This window comes from Odontomachus brunneus, unplaced genomic scaffold (genome assembly GCF_010583005.1).
Source record: "Odontomachus brunneus isolate Ranch 3 - 2012 unplaced genomic scaffold, Obru_v1 Obru_scaffold_011, whole genome shotgun sequence".
NCBI lineage: Eukaryota > Metazoa > Arthropoda > Insecta > Hymenoptera > Formicidae > Odontomachus > Odontomachus brunneus.
The window spans coordinates 834,003-855,963 of record NW_022639461.1 but is presented as its reverse complement, the minus strand read 5'-3'; the positions used below and the strand labels follow the sequence as shown (position 1 = coordinate 855,963).

General features: G+C 45.2%; 1 protein-coding gene across 7 annotated transcripts in view; it reads left to right on the top strand.

Annotated features, from left to right (window-relative positions):
- The window catches only part of LOC116840737, a 371,839-nt gene that overhangs the window by 121,201 nt on the left and 228,677 nt on the right, over positions 1–21,961 (top strand). For all 7 annotated transcript variants that reach the window (XM_032807852.1, XM_032807851.1, XM_032807856.1 and 4 more), the window contains one exon: positions 18,577–18,674. The gene's annotated coding sequence lies outside the window, so the exon portion shown is untranslated. The remainder of the gene's footprint in view (positions 1–18,576; positions 18,675–21,961) is intronic.

The following is a 21,961-nucleotide window of genomic DNA, read 5'->3' as shown; positions in this document are numbered from 1 at the left end:
GAGAGAGAGAGAGAGAGAGAGAGAGAGAGAGAGAGAGAGAGAATGTGTTTTATCGACAAAATTACGTAAAGAGTGGAAGTATTAATTCTCCGCGTGTGCAATCATGTTTCTTGGGACAATCTGCAGCACAATCTGTCAGGACTTTGAAAGAACCGCTCTAACTTGGTTGAAAATCAATATTTTTGGATACTTTTGAAACTTGTTGTTTCTTTTTGTTATTAAACGACAGTCTTGGAACTTTTTGTTTGCAGAAATGTAGAAAAGCTTCAGCTATTAGATAATAGCGCAATGAAATAAAAATCTGCGAACAATTGCGCTATTTTGGAATTTTCTCAGACTCTGCGAGGTTTGACCATTGATCGAATATTTGTTCGGGTCTCAGGTCCAACATTGTGTGCAGAGGGTTAATTTTCATCTGACAAGTCCATCGGTGAAAAATTTTCGCGCACTTTGTATATCTCGAGCGAAGCCGGATTAGACGACACGTCGAGCTTTAACATGAATCGACGCGGTATGCACTATCTCGCGTGTGCACTCCACGGAAGCTTCGCGAAGCTCCCGGTGGTTTCATTTTTCGCGAGGGTTGCATTCAAGATTTCTACACTCTTACGTGCACGCAGTATGTAAATTTATGCATATTATTTGTTAAAAGTGCAGCCACTTTGCATTTTGTTTGCCCGTCAAAATCTGATGCATTCCCTCCACGTCTTCTTCCCCTGTGCGATGGTATTTTACATGAATATCGCCGCGCGTTTCCACATCCGTCGCGAAATCCGGGCGTTTCAATTCCACGGACGATACTCTGTGTCGATCTTACGGTGAGATATTCATCGGCAAATTTTAAGGCGCGCAGAGGTCTACGTATTTATCACACGACGATTCATCGAAGATGCCTAATATGTTCGCTATCGTCGTTTATCTGAGAAGCCGTTTCTGCAGACTATCTTGTATTCTTTTACGCAATAGCGTCAGACAAATTTTTTAAGCAGCACTTCAGTTATTGAAATTTATAAATAGCACATATGAAATAAAAAGACAGTCAATTACTGCAGAATGTCGACCGATTCCTCGGCTATAAAATTCTCTCCGTTTAACCTATCCAATAAATAAACCTACTTAAAAGTTACATTCCGATTTCTTTCTAATTTGGTACAAATGTAGAAATACAAAAACTATTTAGATCATATTTTTTCAATTTGGCCCGCTTTGAGTTTTACGGGCAGTTTATAACTTTTTAATGTTCTCACTTCTATTATCAACAAGTGCAACAACAATGCATAAGAAATAAAATTAAATAAGATATAAGCGTTTTTGGTTTGCTGATTACGAATATGAAGTCAAATGTGTAAAATTATTTGTATAAATAATAAAATGTTTATATAAAACATGTACAAAGTTGAAAAAAATTATTTATACTATTTATAATTATTTATAATTATTTAATAATTATTTATAAAAAATAATTTTTCAGTTTGGCCGAGATTCGAATCATTTTTGACTAATTTAACGCAGATTTGAAATATTTCGATTGGAATCTTCGGTTAGCTAAAGAAATTTAGAATGATTCGTATCTCAGCTATACCGATTTTGTTAAAATTTTAATTAAAATTTTCCCGATTTCTCGGTTTGACTGAGATTCGAACCATTTTTGACTAATTTAGCATAGATTTAAGATATCTCGGTTGGAATCTTGGCTAAGGAAATTTAGAATGGTTCGTATCTCAGCTGTGTCGATTTTGTTAAAATTATTTAACTATATCTTGTATTCAATTTTATTTCTTATGTATTTTTCTTATCGATGATAGGAGTGAGAACATCAAACGAAAAACTATAAACTGCTCGTCAAACTTAATGTGGGTCATAATGAAAAAGTATGACCTAAATATTTTTTGTACTTCTATACTTGTGCCAAATTAGAAAGAAAACGGAATGTACTTTTTGGATAGGTTTATTTATAAGATTTAGTCAAGCTTGTGGTCGACGAATTGGTTCTATAAACAGACAAAGTCTGAGAGACGTTATCAAGTTAAATTCATCCTCAAATGTTCCATAGTTGATGAAACGATCCTTACAGCGTCTACAGATAAATGAGATGAATGAGATGGCCTAAAAAATAAGATCTGTATATAACTATAAATATCATTGATAATCGACATGTTGATGCCCGATTTTTTTGTAACTTCACTCCCACTCGAATTCTAATCAGATATTCTCATCGCGCAAATCCCGTTTACCGTGTAGAGCGTATCTTCTCTCAGAAACGCGATGAAGTATCGCGGCCTGCCGTACTTTCACATACGATCGACGATTTTGCGCTATCTCCTCGTCGACGCTCATCTCGAATTTACCCTATCGAGATCCGGCGTGCGAGATAGTGACAACGCCCGACGGCTCCTCATCTCTGCGAAATGCCTTCACTATCGATTATATCACGCACATTATGTCGTGTGTATAAAACCGCAGCCGCGGGGAAGAGAGAGGCGGGGGAGGAGAAGAAGGTGGTGGTGGTGGGTTCCTCTGCGCCTCGCGCAGTGCCACGGGAGACTTCGTGACGAGGAGCTATTCCTGGAGTATTTTAGGGTTACAAGTTCCGCCGTAGATTGCGGAGATAGGCCTCCGCGGGCTTATTTATGGATCGAATTCGCGAGATTTCCGGGAAAGCTCGTTTTCCCGCCGCCCCCGCGCGACCCGCAGCACGCTACTCTGCCACCCCCTCTGCGTTCGTAGTCACAGTGTGCCTCCCCGTCGATTATGATACGACTGTTCGATCGAGTGCGGCGACGTGATATCACTCACTAACGAATTCAGACTCCGCTTCAGATCGGACTTGGAAGCTCTTCTTCGTTCGCGAGCGCGTCGCTCAAATTCGACTAACGAGCGTGTAAAATTGTGAGAAGCAACTTCCGCACCGCAAGCCAATATTTTGCTGGTTCAGATAGCATTCTAAATGTCACAATTAAAGTTTATCGTTGTTTCTTGCACCTGTTAGAAAACTGTAGCACGTAGGATCCGCAGCGCCCTAGCGATATCTGCAAGCAAAGAATGTGCATGTAGTCCGTATCAGACTGGATAGATCGATCCGACTGTTGATTACAACCGCCGACTCTTAGTAGACCAATCACAATGAGGCAGTCCCTTCAGTGAAGGGTAATCTGATACCGGCTTATAGGCCACTGACCTAGATTCCAAAAGTTTTGAAACTATTTAAGATAAAGTTTACGGCACGTAGATTAAAAGTATGCAAGTGTTAAAGTGGTCGGACTTTAGTTTCCAGAGACATGGTCTATTGACAATTCCACTTCTACGTGCACATTGAGTCCACTATCAATGAATATAGAGTTTGTTTATAGAATTAATTAAAACAGAAAGCAATGTCGAAAAGAGACTCGACATAAGATCGTGAAAGATTGAACCCGTTGGCGTAAGCAGACGTAGCCAAGTGCCTTGCGACATCCCTGATGAACATACCATCCGAAACACGTTAAATTTACAGCGGAACCGGACGCGCGCTCCCACATAATATAATCCACTATCGCGGCATCGAGTTTCATAATCGGATCGTGCCGACGATTGACGAGAGACGTTCTTCCGCGACGCGAAGACGCAGCCGCCCGCCGTTGCAACGGTTCTCCGCGTAGCGTGGCAGTCGTCTTACGTCGTCGTTGTCGGTTATGACACGAAACTCGTGCAACGTATCGTATCAAGCTGCAAACCAATCAAGTTGCCACAATGGGGTCGACGTCGCAACGGCGGCGGCGGCGGCGGCGGCGGCGGCGGTGGTGGTGGTGGTGGTGGTGGTGGTGGTGATGGCGGCAACGGCGGTGGCTGCTGCCTCTGATACCGCCGTGGAGTTTTCCTCGAGGCTGCTTCAGACGGTCCTTGTCTGTTCGGGGGTGGTAGTACACACGGGGGTGGCGGTGTAGCTAGCGCGCGCGTTCCACCAGCGATCGCGCCGGGAGCTTGCGGCGGATTTTCACTAACAATAACCGTCACCCCACGTTAGTGGAACGACAACGACTAGGCGAGACTGCCGCTACCACCTCTCCCCCCGTACGTGCAGAGGACTCCTTCGCCGAGGGTGAAGGCGAATGGAAGCATCGATTTGCCATTTGTCTCGTTCTCGTCGGCGAGCGACACCATTTTCTCCTCGTCCGCGTCTTACGCGTCCAAGCGCGCGCAACATGCTATTTACCCGGAATTCGGAAATGCACGTTGCCTGGCTGTGCGAGCTAGTCGCCGTCGACGGTGCAGCGCGTGGGTGCGCACAAAGGAGCCGCGCGAGTTACGTGCGAGCACGAGCTCCAGGAAACGTTTCGGATTCCTGACACCTGACGGCCCGAACGCTGCCGATGGCCGCTGCGGGATATCGACGTCGTTTCTCGTCGGTATATTTTACCCCGCGTTGCCGCTCTCGTTTCTTCTCTACTGGTCTTCCCCCTCCCCCGACCTCCCAATTGGCCCGGGGTACTTTCATCCGTCAGGATGAATCTTGCGTTACTCGCCGGAGAAGCCGATGAAATCTTCGCGCACGCGTACAGCTTAGCGCGTCCAATCCGTCGAACGGCGATATAATCTTCGAGCCGAGTAATCCTCAGCGTCGTGCTCATGGCGCGAGTTGTTTTACGGTGTCGTTAACTGCGCGCTGCGAGAGTGATTAACGGTTTGCAATGAAAAGAGAAGAGAAAAGGGGGGAAAAGAGGAGGGGAGCAAAACCGAAATGATTGTCACGGAACGTCTGCCCGAAGAGGGCGAGCCAGGCGGTTTTAATACGTAGGCATGCAGCGCGCCGGACCGGATGAAAAAGTCCAGAAGGCGGAGAGGGGTGGATTCTCGTTATCGTTATCGTGGTCGTCAAACTAAGATAATATCGTCGTTGTATAGTGTACTATAAGGGATCGGGGATGGGAAGAGGAATGGTGCGCGTGGTACCCGCGACCATTCGCCAAGCACACTGCATGCAACGTGCCACGGCTACGTGGTTATACAATGGTGACGTAGCTGTAAACCCGCTAACGAGGACGTACTTCGACACCTGGCAGTAGTTTACTTTGTCACTATACTCTTGGATTGCTGTAAGCGACGAATAACGAGGGATAACCGTTATTAGATGCAGTTACACGCCGTCTATCGCGTTAACGCCAACATCCCGGCGCCAGCCAGCTTCTCTACGAATAACGCGAATAACGCGAATCCGCCAGCGCGCATGGATCAGCAATGGATTTTCGCGCGAGGCACAGCACGTTCCGCAGTTATGACGGAGCCGCGATTGTATTCACGGACCGACGTCCGTTGCACGGAGTGCTTAGTTGTTGCTTCGTTTGGCAGGAGGATTAGCGACGACGACTCTCGCGAAACGATCAGAATCACGTTCAAACTTCATCGGTACTGTTTTTCCCGTGATTCTTCAGAATTTAACATTGTATCTAGTCTGCTACAATGAACTCTTTGCGGTTGTATTTACCTCAGATACGAGTATCTTATATTGGTTGTAAATATCCATTTAAAGAGATATAATTGCATTCTTACTCTCTTATATAGGATGTCCCATACCAATCGCCAAATATTGAAGTGACAGATAGAAAATAAATTGAGATGAAAAGTCCTCTGTCACTTTTTAATATAAGCGATAGTTAACGTGTTATTCATTAATTGAGCTTGACGCGCCGAAGCACAAATAGTGCCATACGCTGGAAAAATGCGAACTTCAGCTTCCTGGACTTGCTTGAATATTTTTATTAATGAATTCCTCCTATCACTAACCAGAATGACGAAGCTAGTCTAAGAGACGAGAGTTCGCGTTTTCCCGTACGCGGCGCTACTTATGCTTCCCTAATTAGGGCACGCTAAGCACTAAAGTTAATTAATTAATAACTTGTTAATTATTGCTCGCATTAAAAAATGGCGAAAGACTTTTCGTCTCAGTTTGGCTTCTATTATTTGTCACTTCAATATTTCGCGGTTGACGTAGGACAGCCTGCATATGGCTTCAAAAGGATTCTTTTAAAACCAACAGGAAAATATTTTAACACCGAAATAAAAATATTAATTGCAACGTACTATTTTCTATAATCCCAAAATGTATGAGTACTTCTCTTTTAATGAAGAGAAATAATATTGTGTTTAGAATATTTTTTTTTTAGTTTTAGTAAAATCATTTGAGATCATATCTTATATAAGAGGATTTTGTTAAAAACGAGATTATATTTTGTTGGATGCTTTTCATTGAGTAATTAATAACCTTTTGTTGATCGTGCGTACATCAATACACATTCGTGTAAAATAAAGGAATGGTATTATACTTTCTCAACTTTTTTATTTGCTTGTGATCGAATGCAATAGATACAAAAAAATCTTAACACTTTGGCGATTACACAGAGAGAACGATTTAGTTGAATCAAATAAACGCTTCTTTGGAATAGTCCAAATGAATTTTTTGACCAATTGAAAAAAATTTTATTTGAAGCAACAAAAATATTTATTTGCGACTTAGTTCCAAAGAAATATTTTTGTTGTGTCAACCAAATAATTTGTTTGGACTATTCCAAAGAAACATTTATTTGATTCAATAAATCGTTCTCTCTGTGTACCATATAATTTCATTTTATATCACATTATAAAGAAAATTTTTTCGGTAATAACAGTTTTTAATTTTATAGGGATTATATAAAATTGGATGTACGCGCGAATTTACGTAGAAAAAGGATGTTTATGTCTCTTTAAACATCTCTCCTAAATGAGTTTGCGAAATCTGTCTATGGCAGTCGAGAATTTTTTCGAAATAAGCGAAATGGCTGCCGTGACAGTGTTAAAGTACGACCGAAATGGTACAAGTGCTGCGGTGGCTGAGAGTGAACACACGCTCTCAGAGAGGGTAAAATTTTTCAATTAAGTTTCCGTTGGGGCAATTCTATTCGTGTGAAATTAATCGAGAAAGAGGACTACTCGCGCGTCGGTCTGTTTGTATTTCTCGAATGTAATCCGCCGTAGCTTTACTCTTCGTTATCTCGCGCTTTATTCGCAGCTCCAAAAACAATCGGCGCGATATTAATATCTTTCCAGACTTGTTGCCTCGATTCGTACAGAGTTTCGCGAGTCCGCCAGTCCCGTTTTTCGAATGAGCATTTCACTCGCCGATGGGGATCCGCGTCTCTGTATTGAGCTGAACGCGCGGCGTGCATAAGTATTCATGACGATGGAGCGCAGTGGCTTGCGTGCGCCGCGTGTTTTGAGAGACACCGTTGCCGCCGCACAATCGCGGTTAATTACTACCATATTCATGTACACGATACACGTTTCTTAGCCGCGAGGGGTAGGCTGCACGGGGTGCCTACTAATCCGGCACGCAGATGCGCCCGTGATTCGTTAGCCGTTCCGAACACGTACATTGAATTAACGCTGAGCTTAATTAAATCGCCGTCATAAACAATCATCGCTGCATTTCGAGCGTGCATCGAGCTTGCGGTATACGCGCGCCGCTCCGCCGACGCGCGAGGGCTGTACGAATACGGGAAAAATTTATCCGGCGATTTCTCCTCCCTGCACACGGCACCACTGCGCGATGTCGAAAGGATACAGCTTTCTTTTGACCGCAGAACTTTCTTTCACGCGGCGCTTGCGGAAAATTTCCCAGCAAACGTCCGAGAAAATGTCATCTCCGTCGCAGAGTATCCTAATTTACGATGTACCTCGGCAAATCAAGTCGCTATTAACCCTTAGGAACCGGTAAGTCAGTATAGGCGGGGCAGAAGTCTTGTATTTTTTACCAATCTACTCTCTAACGTATACGAGAAAGTTCGTAAAGAGCTAAAAGACCGCTCCGACTATAAGGGTTAAAGTCGTTGTTAACGTCAATTCTACACGAAGAAGATATTAGTTTTTTTTTATAAACGTAAAAATTACGTTAAAATTATATTTCTAGTTTCTTTTTTTGTAATGAAAGAATATTCTATTACTGCTGAATGTTGCGCGCGATGTCTCTGTTCCTCGGTATATATTCTATAATAATTTTTACTATAAAATTCTCTCTCCGTGTATTCACGCAGACGTATTGACGTTTCACGCACATATTCCGTTTCTAGAATTTTCATCATTAACTCAACGCGAATCTCTTTCCAGCGTCGTTGTCAAGACACACGTATGTCATAACGCGGCCTCGTGATTACGAAATAATTCAATGCGAAAGGGTACCGTGGTGGATGTAATAATACGAGCACGCCGTCCCACGTGGGCTCATATAACAAGGATCCATATGACTTTTTCCGAGAGATCGACGGAGGAGAGCGAAAGAGCGGGGGTAAAAGGGAGAGGGTTCGTGGTTTTTTTCACAAGAGGAAATGTTATGACTCTGACGTTTCCAATACATCCCGAGCCGTCGACACGGGGCGAGCGCAGTAATGACGTTTGACCGTGAAATATAATATCCGTATAGGGAGCGCGGATCGACGATGGTTCCCTTTCAGCCGGTCATAAATCCAGCGAGCTGGGCGAGTGCTTTCGAAGTGAATACTTCTCGTGGCGCGTCGTCCGACGATATGTCGCGATTTTTTCGCGTGATGGCGACAGAGAGGTCGGAGAGAGATCGGTGAAGAGCACCCAACGTTAATTAACGAGCCGAGATCGCGCCGCCAGTCTGAGCCCAGCTCGACGTCAGAATCGGCGTCTCAGAGCGCGTCGTCTTAATTAACACTTTAATTGGTTATTCCCAAGGTCGCCATGTAGACGTGACATGTTCCTCGCGTTCGTGAGTCGCCCAAGTCGAATCGACTAACCGGCTTGAGCGATTTCCGTTAGCGGAATCTATAAAAAAAAAAAGAAATACTGGAGCTACGAACAGGCGCGACAAATTCGACGAGTGATGCGACTATGAATCAATTGATAAACAACTGTTCGCGATGAGGAGGACTCTACCGTGGGTAAACGATCGCGGTTAGTTCGCACGTCTCTCCGCGTGATGAAAAATCTGACGTCATTGTTTCTCGTAAATTTCATTCCACTTATACCGTGCCTGACTACCGGCGAGTCGTCCATTACTGTCATTTGTCATGTCTGAAAAGGTTATATCTATAATGCGTTTCGAGATAAGAGCGACGACCTATATTCCCGGCCTGTCCGTTTCGTGAAATATAGTTCTATATATGTGGAGCTTACACTTACTTTTTGAATATAATCTAAGGTGCAAAATGTGCCCCAGGTGCGCCATGCGGTGCATATGCATTTATTCGAGATATTCGCTATCGGTAATACTCGGTACGATCTCCACGGTGCGATATATTTCGCGCGACAGTTCCCGCGATTGTCCCGGCTTTCCCCGGCTGCCGGGAGATGTTTGCCTTTCGTGATTGTTAACGTGCGAAATCTCAGGGTCTGTCCGTGTGTGTCTCCACCTAATCGTCGCGTCCGTGCGATTCCTGCTGTGCGACCGCCGAGTAAGAGGGAGGATCCAAGGATCACTCGTTGCGACGCGTTAATCCTTCTTGGACGCTGACATTTCCAACGAGGGTGGCACGTTCGTGCCGGCTAGTGTCCCTAGAAGATAGAGGGTGCAATCCATTAGACGCTGCAAATGCTTTGAAGCGGCGTGTGGACCAACCATGACTTTTATTTAAGCGCTTTGAAGCGTCTAATCGCGCTCAAAATTCTGCCTGTTTTTCGGGTCTTTTTTTCATCAGACTTATTATATCGCAAGTTTACTCACTTACGGATTTCACTCCTTTAAAAAAGACTATAATTGCCAACACCTTTATTTTGCGTTCAATAAGTTACTATTGATTATGTATTAATCTTTATCACACACGGGAAGAAACTATGAACTATTTCTTTATAGGGATACTAGTCGACCAATGTTCTTAGAAGATAGATACTAGCCACTTGCTTCTTAAAATGATGTCTTATATAATGGAGATGAACTGTATTGACAAAGTGCGTTGCAAGTATAAAGTGGAACGTGCTTGAAGTTACTTTTTTCATCCTTTTGCGCTATGGTTATAATAAACTTTCGTGTTTGAAGTTCCTACCATCACACACGCTATAATAAAGGTCAATAAATCGGTAGCAACTAATTCTAAACGTAAAATAAAAGTGTTATGAATTATATCCTTTTTTAAAAGAGTGAAATCTGTAAGTGAGTTGCTTTATAACCTCATAATATAACGACAAAATGATTAGATTCGCCATTTTGAGGGACTCGCAAGCTAAATTCATGAAAAAGGCTCCGAGGAGTAGCCAGACTCTATCTTCTAGGTCGACATCGTGTGCGCCCTCGTGTATCCCGACGTGCAACGTTCATCTAAATATTAATAGGATGTACTTTTAAGAGCGACTCGATTCGCGAAGGCACGTCGTAAATGATGAAATTCATTGGCGCGCGGGGATGGCGTTTTTCCAACGTTTGCCGGGGACCTTCGCTCCGTCAGTAAAAAAGCTGTGGTCAAAAGAAAGCTCTTGATGTAGCTTGATATATCCTTTGCGTCGCAGTAATACCTCCGCGCGTAAGGAGGAAGCCCCGCGGAAATTTTTCATCCCCCGGCGAGAAGGGAGCGCGCGGTTGCGTTGGCGCGCCGCACGTGCACCGTCTCTTCGCCGTGTTTTCGCGAGAGTCTAATTCGATTTCGCGCGATGACACGGGAACGTTATTGGCCGACGACACTTGCGACAGTTACACTTGTGCGAAACACCGAGGGGTAGGAAAGCGCGCCTGTTCGACGCTGCTGGCGCTTTCCTGAACGGTCGTCGTTTCCGCTGCAGCGAACGGTGTCGCTCGTGAGGTATTTGTCGGATTAAATCTTCGGCAATGGCTCCTCTCGTACGACGAGACGCGACGAGACACACGTATGACGTATAAATTGGTCATCACATGGCCGCACGGGGCACGATGCCCGAGTTACACGGTCGATACCGTATCTGTGACATAACAATTTTAGAATCGGCACGACACTGCTGACTACCAAAACAATGACAAGAGTTATTTTCTGTCTGACAGGTGTCGGTAAAACGTCGATCGCGTGTTTTGTTTCCTTCTTCCTCTTTTTGTTTTATTCCCTCCTCCTCCCCCTTCTTCTTTTTTTTTTTTTTTTTTTTTTGGCAAATCTCGCTCGCTACGAGAGCGGGCAATTGGACGGACACGGTATGTAACATGGCAGATCGAGAACCGAATACGTCCGCAGGGATGGGCGTTGTATGCCGGTGTTATTTCGCGTAGCGAAATTTTCGAGATGTGTAATGGAAGATATACGCGACACAGTGAAAATATCGGCCGGGTCAATTCCTTCGCGGAATATTCGGAATAGAAATTAAATACCAACACGCACGCCGGCGAATACTCCCCCGGGCTGAAAGAGAGAGGAGAGAGGAAGAGAGGGAGAGAGAGGGGCAGGGGGGAGAGAGAGACAGAGAGAGACAGAGAGAGAGACAAAAAAAGAAGAGTAGAGAAACGCGATGGAGAAGAACAGACCGTTTCCCACAACTCACTCGGCATAGTTTTACGCGTTTTGCAATAACGCAAACATGCAGATCAGAATGCATCTACTGTGGCTGAGATGCACTGCATTTTCGGCACGTCTGGCACGGATTCTCCGCCTGATCCGTCGGGTTTCCGTGCTCGAATCGTCGCGTTGTGTAATGCGTCGTGTGTCGGTGAGCACGTAAAGGCGTCGTAAACGTCCGCGATATCGAAAATTTTATCTGGCTGGTATCAATTATCGCGCTTCCCCTTGACGGGGCGCGCGCAGTGGCGCGTTTAGCCCCCGGGCGTTTAGCTCGTTCGCGGCTTAACGGCTTCCGCGGCTGATTTCGCCGTACCTCTTCTTGGCCGTACGAACGGAAAATCGTAAAACCGGTCATATCGGCCGTCGTAAAAGCGGCCACGGCCGAACGTCGAGCCGGTTCGGAAGAGGGCAATTACAGTTGCCGCCGGTCGCGCGCAAACGAGAGCAAAGAGACGGACGGCGGCGGCCAGGGGTGGCGCGAAGGGCGGCGGTGCCGCCCGCTTCGCGTCCCTCGTGCGCGCAGCACGTCCGAGGGAGTACGCGGAAAAAGCCGGTCGGGGTGAAAGGGCCGATTGGCTCATCCCCGTTGTATTGAATAAACCAGGCTTTTTCGGCCCCGGCTCTATCGCGGTTTTTATTATCCGCTGTGTAACCGTCCCCTTTCTGCGATGCGTGTCGATGGACCTTCATGGACCTACGCCTGTACGTATGGACGTTTTTTCCTACATTTTTTTGTTCTCCCTCCCCTTCGTCCCTTTTTCTTTTCGTTCTCCCGCCTCCGCTTTTCTTTTCTTCGCCGCGGCGGAAAGTGTCGCGTTGGCAATTATAACTCCCGGACTACGTCTTGAGTATCTAGACGGCGCTCGCGTTACCGTCAACCGGCGAATTTCTCTCCTTTCCTCGGTATATAATACTTAAGTTACATTCGTTATTTTATTTCCTTTTTCGCTGTCACTTGGCCGTAATGTAGAGAAAGACGTGCGGCAGCGAGGACGGAGGAGAAAAAAATAGAAGCTAGTCGCGAATGGAGAAACGCTTCTCAACGTCTCTTCTTCTCTTTGACTCTTTCTTTCTCTTTTCTTCTCTCTTTTTCTAGCAACTGAAACATTAATTACCCGTGCGATTGTCCGCCATTCTCATATGCGCGCTTATCGCACGAATTACAATATTTAACACAGAAATAATAATATTAATAACATAATTTTTAATTCTTCCCTTTCTTTCTCGCCGAGAGAGCAGGAGCTATTTTGTATTCTGATAGAGACAGGTGTACGTAAAGTTGACAGCGACTTTATCAATCGATTTGTAAAAGATGCGTCCCTCACAAGTTGTTCGTACTCATTCTTATCACAAAATTACCAAAGTGAACAGAATGATCAGAATTTGCGGAAAATATTATATCGTGCAAAATATAACATGACAATATGAATATAACTCTCAGTAAATGAGTTGCCGCATAAATATGACAAACAGTTTGCATTATTATACGATGTAAATTTAATGACTAATCCCAATATAGTACATTTGCTTCATGAGAGTAATTGAGAAAGTTGTAAACTTTCCATCATCGATTGTCTCACGTCCCGATAATCAGGAAAGTCTATACCCGGGATAATACTCATCTCGCCCTAAAGTCGATCGGTAAACGAAGAGAGGAGCCTCGCTCTCTCTCTCTCCCTCCCTTCCTCTCTCTCTATCTCTCTCTGCGATTGAAATTGACTCTCGACGCTTTTTTTTTATCTCGTCGCGCAAATCGTCGTAAGTGTCGGTCGAATTTCTAGCTAAATCCATCAAACGCGGGGGATAGCTGCTTCCGCATCGCTGTTCCCAAGCACTTCGTTAATCGAAATGTTTGGTCTCTCGCTCTCCGGGCACTTGTTTTTTTTTTTCGTACGCGTGCGTGTACGCGCGCGCGCGTGTGCGTACGTTACACGATCGTTTCCCCCGTAGTGCTCTTGACAGGAGGTCGCTGTTTTTTGCGCGTGTGAAACATATACTCCTGTGTGTGACGAATTCAATATGCCATCCATTTTGTAGATTGTTAAGCTCTAGCCGGAATGGCGTATCGGATAACCCCCGTCCGTCCATGGCGTCTTCGTCGTCGCCGTCGGCGTTTCGTTAACGATATTCCGCCACCTTTGACGAATGTGGACGCTCGCTAATTAAGAACACACGGCAAAGGGAGGAGTGCAACGCAACGGTGTGATTCGACAATGTAATTATCGTCTTCGCATGGCTAAATCGTCTTAACAAAGCTCTCCGATTCATAAAACAAACTGGAGAAAACGAATGGTTATGACGCAAAATTTCTTTATTCTATGTGCCATAGAACACTCGTGTAACGGAGGATTATTTCCGTCAAACGAGTCACTTTGACTCACGGAGCAAATAAACGAACTCCGGAAGTGTATCGAATGTTTTTAGTGCAAAATTTCATTATTCGATGTACCGTAAAATTATTTCAGATAGAACAAACAATCACGACGACGTTGAAACGATGTTAAAATGATGAGAGAATAACTAAAAGGCTTCAATCATGATTAGACTATTTTCTCGTCATATTTTCACGTCGTCGTGATTTTCTCTTCTGCTTGGGATGATACCTCGCGACGGCGGATTAATCCTGCCAAACGAATCGCTTTGATTTACGAAGTGAATCTGTAAACGAGCTCCAAAAGCGCGCGTTAAACGAGTTTGGCACAGAATCTCATTATTCGATGTATCATAAAACAATAATACTTCTCGGTGGATTGTTTTGGTCTAACGATTAATTCCGATGTAATGAGGTGATCCTAGAATGAGGTCGCGAAAGCGCGTCGAATTGTTTGGCTTAAAATTTGATTGCACCATGTTGGGTTATTACAAAACAAAGTATATGGATTAAAAGGGTCGTGGCGGACATCAATACATAGAAGAAGGTTGTCTCTACTATATTTATACAGTCACATTAATTAGTTGCCAATTGTAACTTCGAAATTCTAAAATATAGGGCATCCAGCTCCGGTCTATTTGAGAGGTTATTTTTGCGAACGATTCGAGTATTCTCTATGGAGCAAATTTCTAGGTCAGATTATTTGGGGAATACTTGGAGGAGAGGGGCGATCTCATTTGTTCGACCGTATGATTTGCCGTTGCATTCATCGTTTTTGGCACTTTTCGCACGGACGATATCACTCCGCGGTTCATATGAGCTCGCGGAAAATCGAACGCAAACACCGCATGTCATCGTCCCGGTTTTGTTGTCCATGTTATTCCGTCCGTCTGCCGAATTTAACACAAACATTTTTTCGCGCCCACGCACAGCAACCCGTCCCTGAACACCGCAAGCGCGGTGTGCGTCGACGGGCTTTGTTCCTTAATTACTGGCCCGAACGCGTCGTTCTTGCTCGCGGCAATAAGGACGAAATTGTGGAACCCCCCTCGGACGGAAGTTCTTGCGACCTGCGGACTCGCGCGCCGAGTTCCTGTGGCCGAAATTCGGCCGGCGGCACCGCCGGGCGACGTTTTCAACGTCGCGTCGTTCTCATGCGGCGTTTCTCAAACTACGCCGCGCGGAATTGAGGAACTTTCGCGGCAAGAAAACGGGTCTGTATTATTGTTGTCTAAAAAAACACGCACATTGATACCTCACGTGCACGAAATTGCAGGAGTCTTCGGGAGAAACAAAATGTTTTGAAAATTCAGTTCAGTCCCAAAGATCCAGACACATAATGTCGCTTTGTCTCTTTATCAACTTTGTCGAGTTTTCTAGCGAATAACTCTGTTCTCTAAAGTACAACCAGTGCATATTTCTTTACTGAAATGATCAGATGATACGAATTTTGCAATAAAGTTTTGAGATTTTACAATATAAGTGTGTTCTTGAGCTTTTAAAAAGCATGCCTATTGATTAGAGTTGTACGGAGAAGCGAAGCGAAGCAAGAAAGTTTAGTAACTGCCGTGTTCTTTCTTTCTGTCTTTCTCTCTCTTAAGCAGTTGAACTAAGACTGCGGAACAATCCGAGATGCGATAAACGCAAGAAGCCATTCTCGTGGGAGTAAGGGATGAACGTGTGTGGATGTCGCCGTTCGAGATTTCCGTCTGGGTGTATTACTCGTAAATCGGAATCGTCACGTGGCGGCGTATACTCCGCACTATTTATTCCTATCGGCAGTCTTCGAATTCCCTACCGTCGATCTACGGTTCGTTTTCCTCATAAATTCTGCGACGGCCAGGAAACTGAATGTTATTCGTATGAATATCGCGGCGGACGCCACCGCGTGAGGGACTTCTGCCCATAAACGGATACGTACGCGTCGGAATGGAGCGGTTCGTAGCTCCAGGAAAACGCACCCTATCGTTGCGAAAACATAAAAATTACGGAGCCGGGCGGATGACGATCTCGTAAAGATTGATCCGGCCGGGCTCCTCCTCGGAGCACAAAGGGCGTCGGAAAAACATGAATTTTGTACATCGACGCTTTGGGAGATTTCCAAATTGAATATGCTTAATTGTCCGTATCATATAAATTTTTTTGCAACTTTACTAGGTTCTCAATAGTCTAGGAATGTAGGCTGTCACTAAGGTCTATCTCGCTAAGAGAAATAGTAAATTTATAGTCTAGTTTTAAAAAAAAATATTGTAAAATCAAATATAACGTTGAAGTGACTGTCAGTACATTATTTGCTTCGTATATATTGCACAAGTAAAGATATAATTGTATCGTGTTAGAACTATTTAATAAGGATAATGTTTTAGTCGGTGGAAACGTTTAAGTATAATTATTAAAATTTTTGGATTAACCAAATTTTTGGGTTAGCCAAATTTTCTTTTTAATATGATTCTAAATTTATTTATCTTTATGCGAACGGCTGTTGACAGCCGCGCAACTTCAAGTCGCTGAATCTTGTATTTTTGAGCAGGACTGAGCAAATTATGAACATGACACGTTAGTAATAGGAAAGGAAGCAGGAAGGAAGTATATGAAGTACACTAAACGCGATCCACGATTTCGGGGATGAGACGGCGAATATCCCGAGAATTTCTGGTGGGAAAAGTATCGCTCGTAAATTCTCGCCGGGCATACCAACCCACTTATTCTCGCTGCGGCTTCGCACCTTCCTACTTCCCATTCAGAATTTCCTTCGACTTTCTTCCGTTTTAGGACGCTTTAAAGGGACATCAATGAGCGCGGCGGTTCGCCAAACGTTTACGCGCGTACTACCGTTCTCTTTCCGAAATAATATTTCACGGTTATTTCACATCCCACAGCGCACGTATACGTGTGTGTATGCGCGCGTTTTATAGACTTCTGAAATCCCCGAACCCCGTTTCTATTTCCGTCTTATCGAATATCAATTATTCGCTCCCGCCGGTCACATCGAATATCGATTATGCTACATTATATTAATATTAAATTAAATTAATATATTAAATTATATTAATACTTTCTCGATTCTTCGTAATCTATTCCCGGCTTATTTATTAATTATGGAAATATGGAACAAGACATCCCCCGCTTTATTTATCTAACAGCACCGCGCGCGGCAAGCGATCGGTGTACCGAGCGGCGAACTGCAAACTTCCAAAGGTGTAGCGATGCTGTTTCGCAACGATAAAATAATTACGTGAAGAATGCGCGGAATCGGAGGGTGGCAGGAAGAAAGAGAGAGGGAGGGAGGGAAAGGGGCGGAAGAAGGGAAGAGGACGATCACGCGGAATTCTCGTTTAAGACTTCCCTCAGGATTTGCGCGTTCGCAAACTTCGGTCGGCGATTTGACGCTCGACTATTTATTCCCGCTGCTTTACGACTCGCTTCTTCCACTTCGTTATTCGCCCACCTTTATCGGCCCCCTCCTGAGCGCGAAAGGAGATTCGCACTCTGCCAGAATGATTATTTATCCAAACGCCCCCTCTTCTTCGGCGATTTTACACGGCCTTACAGGCGCCACCGGCTGGAATAAAATCCCGACGTTATCTCCATTTCTTCTGCACCCATTGCTTTCCCCTCTCCCCTCTCTCTCTCTCTCTCTCTCTCTCTCTCTCTCTGTCTCCTGCCGCAAGTATCGATTTTAATTTCAGCAGAGTACACGCCGTCGCGACGCCGCGCAAGAATCGTGCGAGTATTCCTGCGAAGTTTGCGAGAACGAGATCGTCGATAGAGTCGACAGACTCGTGAATAACGCCGCGGCACGTTCTTTTCCGCGGATGCGTTTTGCTTCAATCCGGAATCGCCGAAGTCGATTTTTGTCCCGCCGTGCCGAGGCAGGGCGCACGCGGGCACACGAAATTATCGGGATAATACGATCGCGCGATTCAAATTTCTATGGAATATTAACTGCATAATGATCCTCGGATGTTTGTACTTTCAAACGATGAAGGTATAATGATTACTCGTTCGTGGTTATGCACCCAATTTGCGGTTCTGCCGTGTACGCGTTTCTATGTGTTTGATATCATTTCAGTGCGTGAATATTTAATCCTTTCGCGCGAGAGGGGAATGGGGAAGGGAGCAATGCACGTTCGCTGCAACTTTGTTGCGCGACATTTGCTGTTTAGCGAGCGCGCGCTCAGAAAAATGCTCCGCTGGTTCGGCTAGAATTCTAAATATCCCAATCAAAATTTATCGTATTTCTCTTGTATCTGCTAGAAAACTGTCCGTAGTACGTAGAATTTTTGCTGCAGCAGCAGCAGCAGCATTCTGGCAATATCTGCGAGCGAATTTAGCGTGTGGATTATACATCGAGGGTGTGAGGATTATATATTCGTTCGTCTCTCGTCGCTGGTCTCTCTTGTCTGCCACAGTGAAGTTTCATACGAAGTGTGACTGGCCTTAATCTGGATGGGCGCTACAGAGAGACTTTCTTGCTAAATTTCACAGAGAGTTCAGACAGAAATTCGGTCTGTCATCTGTGTTGTACTGTAAATACAAAACGTATGCGATATATGTCTCTCGCGCAGTTTACTGGGCCATTTATCCATGTATTAGCTAATTTCTCGTATCTAGATAATTTTCACTATGACCATTTCTTTTCAGTGTATTGAATTGTTGAGCGATTATCCTCGAATTCCTCGGAGTCTTATGGAATTGCGTCACTTTTTCTCTTTTTTCCAGGAGTCGATGAGAGAGCGGCATCGTCGCCCGAGCTCGAGAGTACCGAGAAATATGTTCTTCTGGATGACCGAATAACCGTGGGATAAAAACGACAGAAGGTAAGTGACGACGATATTTTTTTTTTTTTTTTTTTCTGGAGATTTCGATCGGACGGCACGTATGTATGGCGCGTACAAAGCGCGCGACGTGTAATTACATAACTCCGCATTAAATGTCATAAGCGTAATTGCGTTTTCCGATAGCTATGCATGAAAATCGAGCATAAATTCAAGCGTAGATATTTAATCGCTGCGATCTACGCGTTTTCATCGCCGGGCTAATTACACCGGCGCATTTTGAATTACATTTACAGGGGACGTTTAATGCCGCCGACCCTTGTCGCACCCCATCCCCTCAACCCCCATCCTCATCCTCGTCGTACTATGCCGAAATTGCGATTTAGCGTCGGCTACGAAGATAATACTTGCGGGAACTTAATAAAATATATACATCTAAGTTATCGCGCCAGTAAATCTAAATTGCTAATTTCACGGAGAATCCGCGGCAGATTCATAGACTCGCAGGATGATCGCACGACTAGTGAACTAATGAGGAATCTGACGGTCATGTAACCTATAATCCAACGTTTTCGACTTGATTGATTTAATCGAGCTTGTTGTTAGAGCTGCTATGTACGCTAAGAGAGAGAGAGAGAGAGGGGCAGAGAGAGAGAAGTAGTTAATCTAACTAAAATTATAGTTTCTTGACCCTAACCAGATTTTCCGGTTGTTTTAAACACGAAAATGGTAGTAGCAATGTACTATATAGTGGGATTGAATAAAAAAAAGCTTTTCTCTCCGTCATAATTTTTAATGATTTCTCTATAAGATCATAGTTATAAATACTAAGTATTTTTTCTCAGTGTATCGGGGATCGTGAATATTTCACGCGCAAGAGTGCGAGGGCGGCGCGAAGTTACGAATTTCGCGTAGCGGCTCTAAAGAAGTGCAACGACGGCGATGGCGAAGCCAAGGCCGGGCGTAGGTGGGCGCGCGCGCGCGGGAAATCCTTGCGCTGTGCGTGGAATACATTTGCGACACGTACGACGCAAGGTGCGGTTTAAACTTGCAAGCGGACTCCGGATATATATACCGCGGACTACAAAGTCGTGGAAAATCTCCGCCAGGCGGGACCGAACGTGATATCCGAAGTCACTCACGAATTCATAGGATATTTTTTCGCTCTCGCTCGATTCCTCAACTTGCTCCTGCCCTCTGTCTTTCTCGCTGCCCTGGCTCCTGCCCCTCCTTCCCTCCCTCCCCCCCTCGCCTTCCTCCGCCGCCCCTCTTTATTTCCATCTTCCTCCCTGTCGCGACCCGCTCGTGGTCACGCGTACCGATTTGATAATGTTTCCGAGGGTTTTCCTAGGCGCGTTCCCCGGTTCTACTTGCTATAAATCTCACAGCGATCAGCTATAAACTCTTCCATCCGATCCCTCTAAGCGCCGGCGCGTGGCGGTGGCGGATGTTCGGAAAGTTCTTTGTCGAAAAATACGACGGCGAGCTTTTGGCCACTTTTCCGAGCAGCGCGTTGCACTCCCGGCGTGTCGTTCCCGTCGTCGAAGGCTCCAGGCGTTTCACGATTTTGTTGGATTCTCGAGATCGCGATGGATGTAATTTTTGATACAATATTGTGTAGAATTTATGGGCTTGCGCTAAGGTTGCCAGATTTATGAATCGACAGAAGGAAGGAGTTTGAAGGACGGCTAAAAATTTTGACGAGCGAAAAAAAGATTGCCGGATACATCTGCAGTGGTCAACGTATAAAAGTGTATACTTTACAAGTGTCAATTTTTGAATTTATACAGGGTGTTCCAGACTTCCCTCCGCAATTTTTGTAGGAACCTAGAACAGATTGAGGTGAACATAAACGTCCGTGAGGTGAACATAAAATACCGTTTCGCGATATTCGCAATAATAGTCGAGATATTAATTAAAGAAGCCTGGTGAATGATTATACGCGATATAGTACATGAGCTGGCGATGTGTGTTGTCGTGTCAGGTCAAGCTGAACAGAAAGACCCTTCATTTTGCTATGCGTTAACGCGCAATCGTGACCTTGATTAGGGTGAATTTAAACTCGAGAGCGTTGAATGACAAAACGCGACAAAGACGCGTTCACTCATTCTGCTGTGGTTAACCAGTTCGTTGTCAAAGACTACCTAGACGAATCGCAATGATCACCAACGTTGACCACCTCGGCACACACAACCCGGATCTCACGTGGGAAATGTGATTACGCTCTCTATTATTTGCCTTGCGTTGCACAGCGACCGAATGCTAACACGAGGAGATTACACAATCAGAATGGGAAAAGTAAAAAGGTAGCCCGTAAACACGCGTAGACGCGTACATTGCAAAGACCCAAACGGTATCTTCCAGCCTGTCTCTCTTTCCTTCCTTCCTTCGTTTCATCGCGCTGCTTCCGCGCTGTTGCTCCGCAACTTTGTCCCACGAAACATTCAGCGTATAATGTTCGTAAAAGCACGCCGTGGAAATAGCGGAGAAGTGAGAGGAGGAGAAGGAGGGAGGAGAGGAAAGGAGAGAGACGGTGCACACGGCGGTAACTTACCGGCTACGCGGATTTATCGCACGGCCCGCGATATATACGTGTACCGGGGCTGGCTCGGCGAGTCAACAATGTAGGAAGTCTCGTAGAAATAACTCCGGGGAATAGACGGCCGCGAGCAATCGAAAGTATCCCACTCGATTTGGCTACGACTCCGCGGAATCTCTCGAGCGTAATAATAACGGCCGCCGCGTACCCATCCCTTACTGGTAGTTACATCCTCGGGATAATCGTCTTGGCGACCCAGTTTACGGCGCGTTCTCGTCACGCGAGAATGTGGAGCGCGCTCTCTCGCGCACACGTGATGCTCTCGCAGCTTGAGCGTAAAGGCTCGCGCGTTTCAAGCGGTCTTAATAGCTACTCCGCCGCTCGCGCGCGGTGCTCTAACTTTCGAGCGAGCGAACAAGCGCGCGCTTCGCTCGAAATTCCCGGCCGGAAGTTCTTTTACTTAATCCGAGCATAATAACGCGAGTCGCGCCAAAGTAGAATCGAAGTGAGCACGCGCGCGCATGGGAGTTTTGTATGCGAACAACGAAACTCGCGGACTCGAACTCTGCCCGCGTTGTCTCTGTCTGCACAACAGACGCGCGCTCGGATAATATTCTCCTATGAAAATCGCGGGAAACAAATATAATAAGCTGGCGGGGCAAGGTGTTGTTTTAATTCTTGATTATCTCTTAGATACGACGCGCGAAACTCTCGCTCGAATAAATCCCGAGGGATTATACGAGAGAGAGAGAGAGAGAGAGAGAGAGAGAGAGAGAGAGAGAGAGAGAGA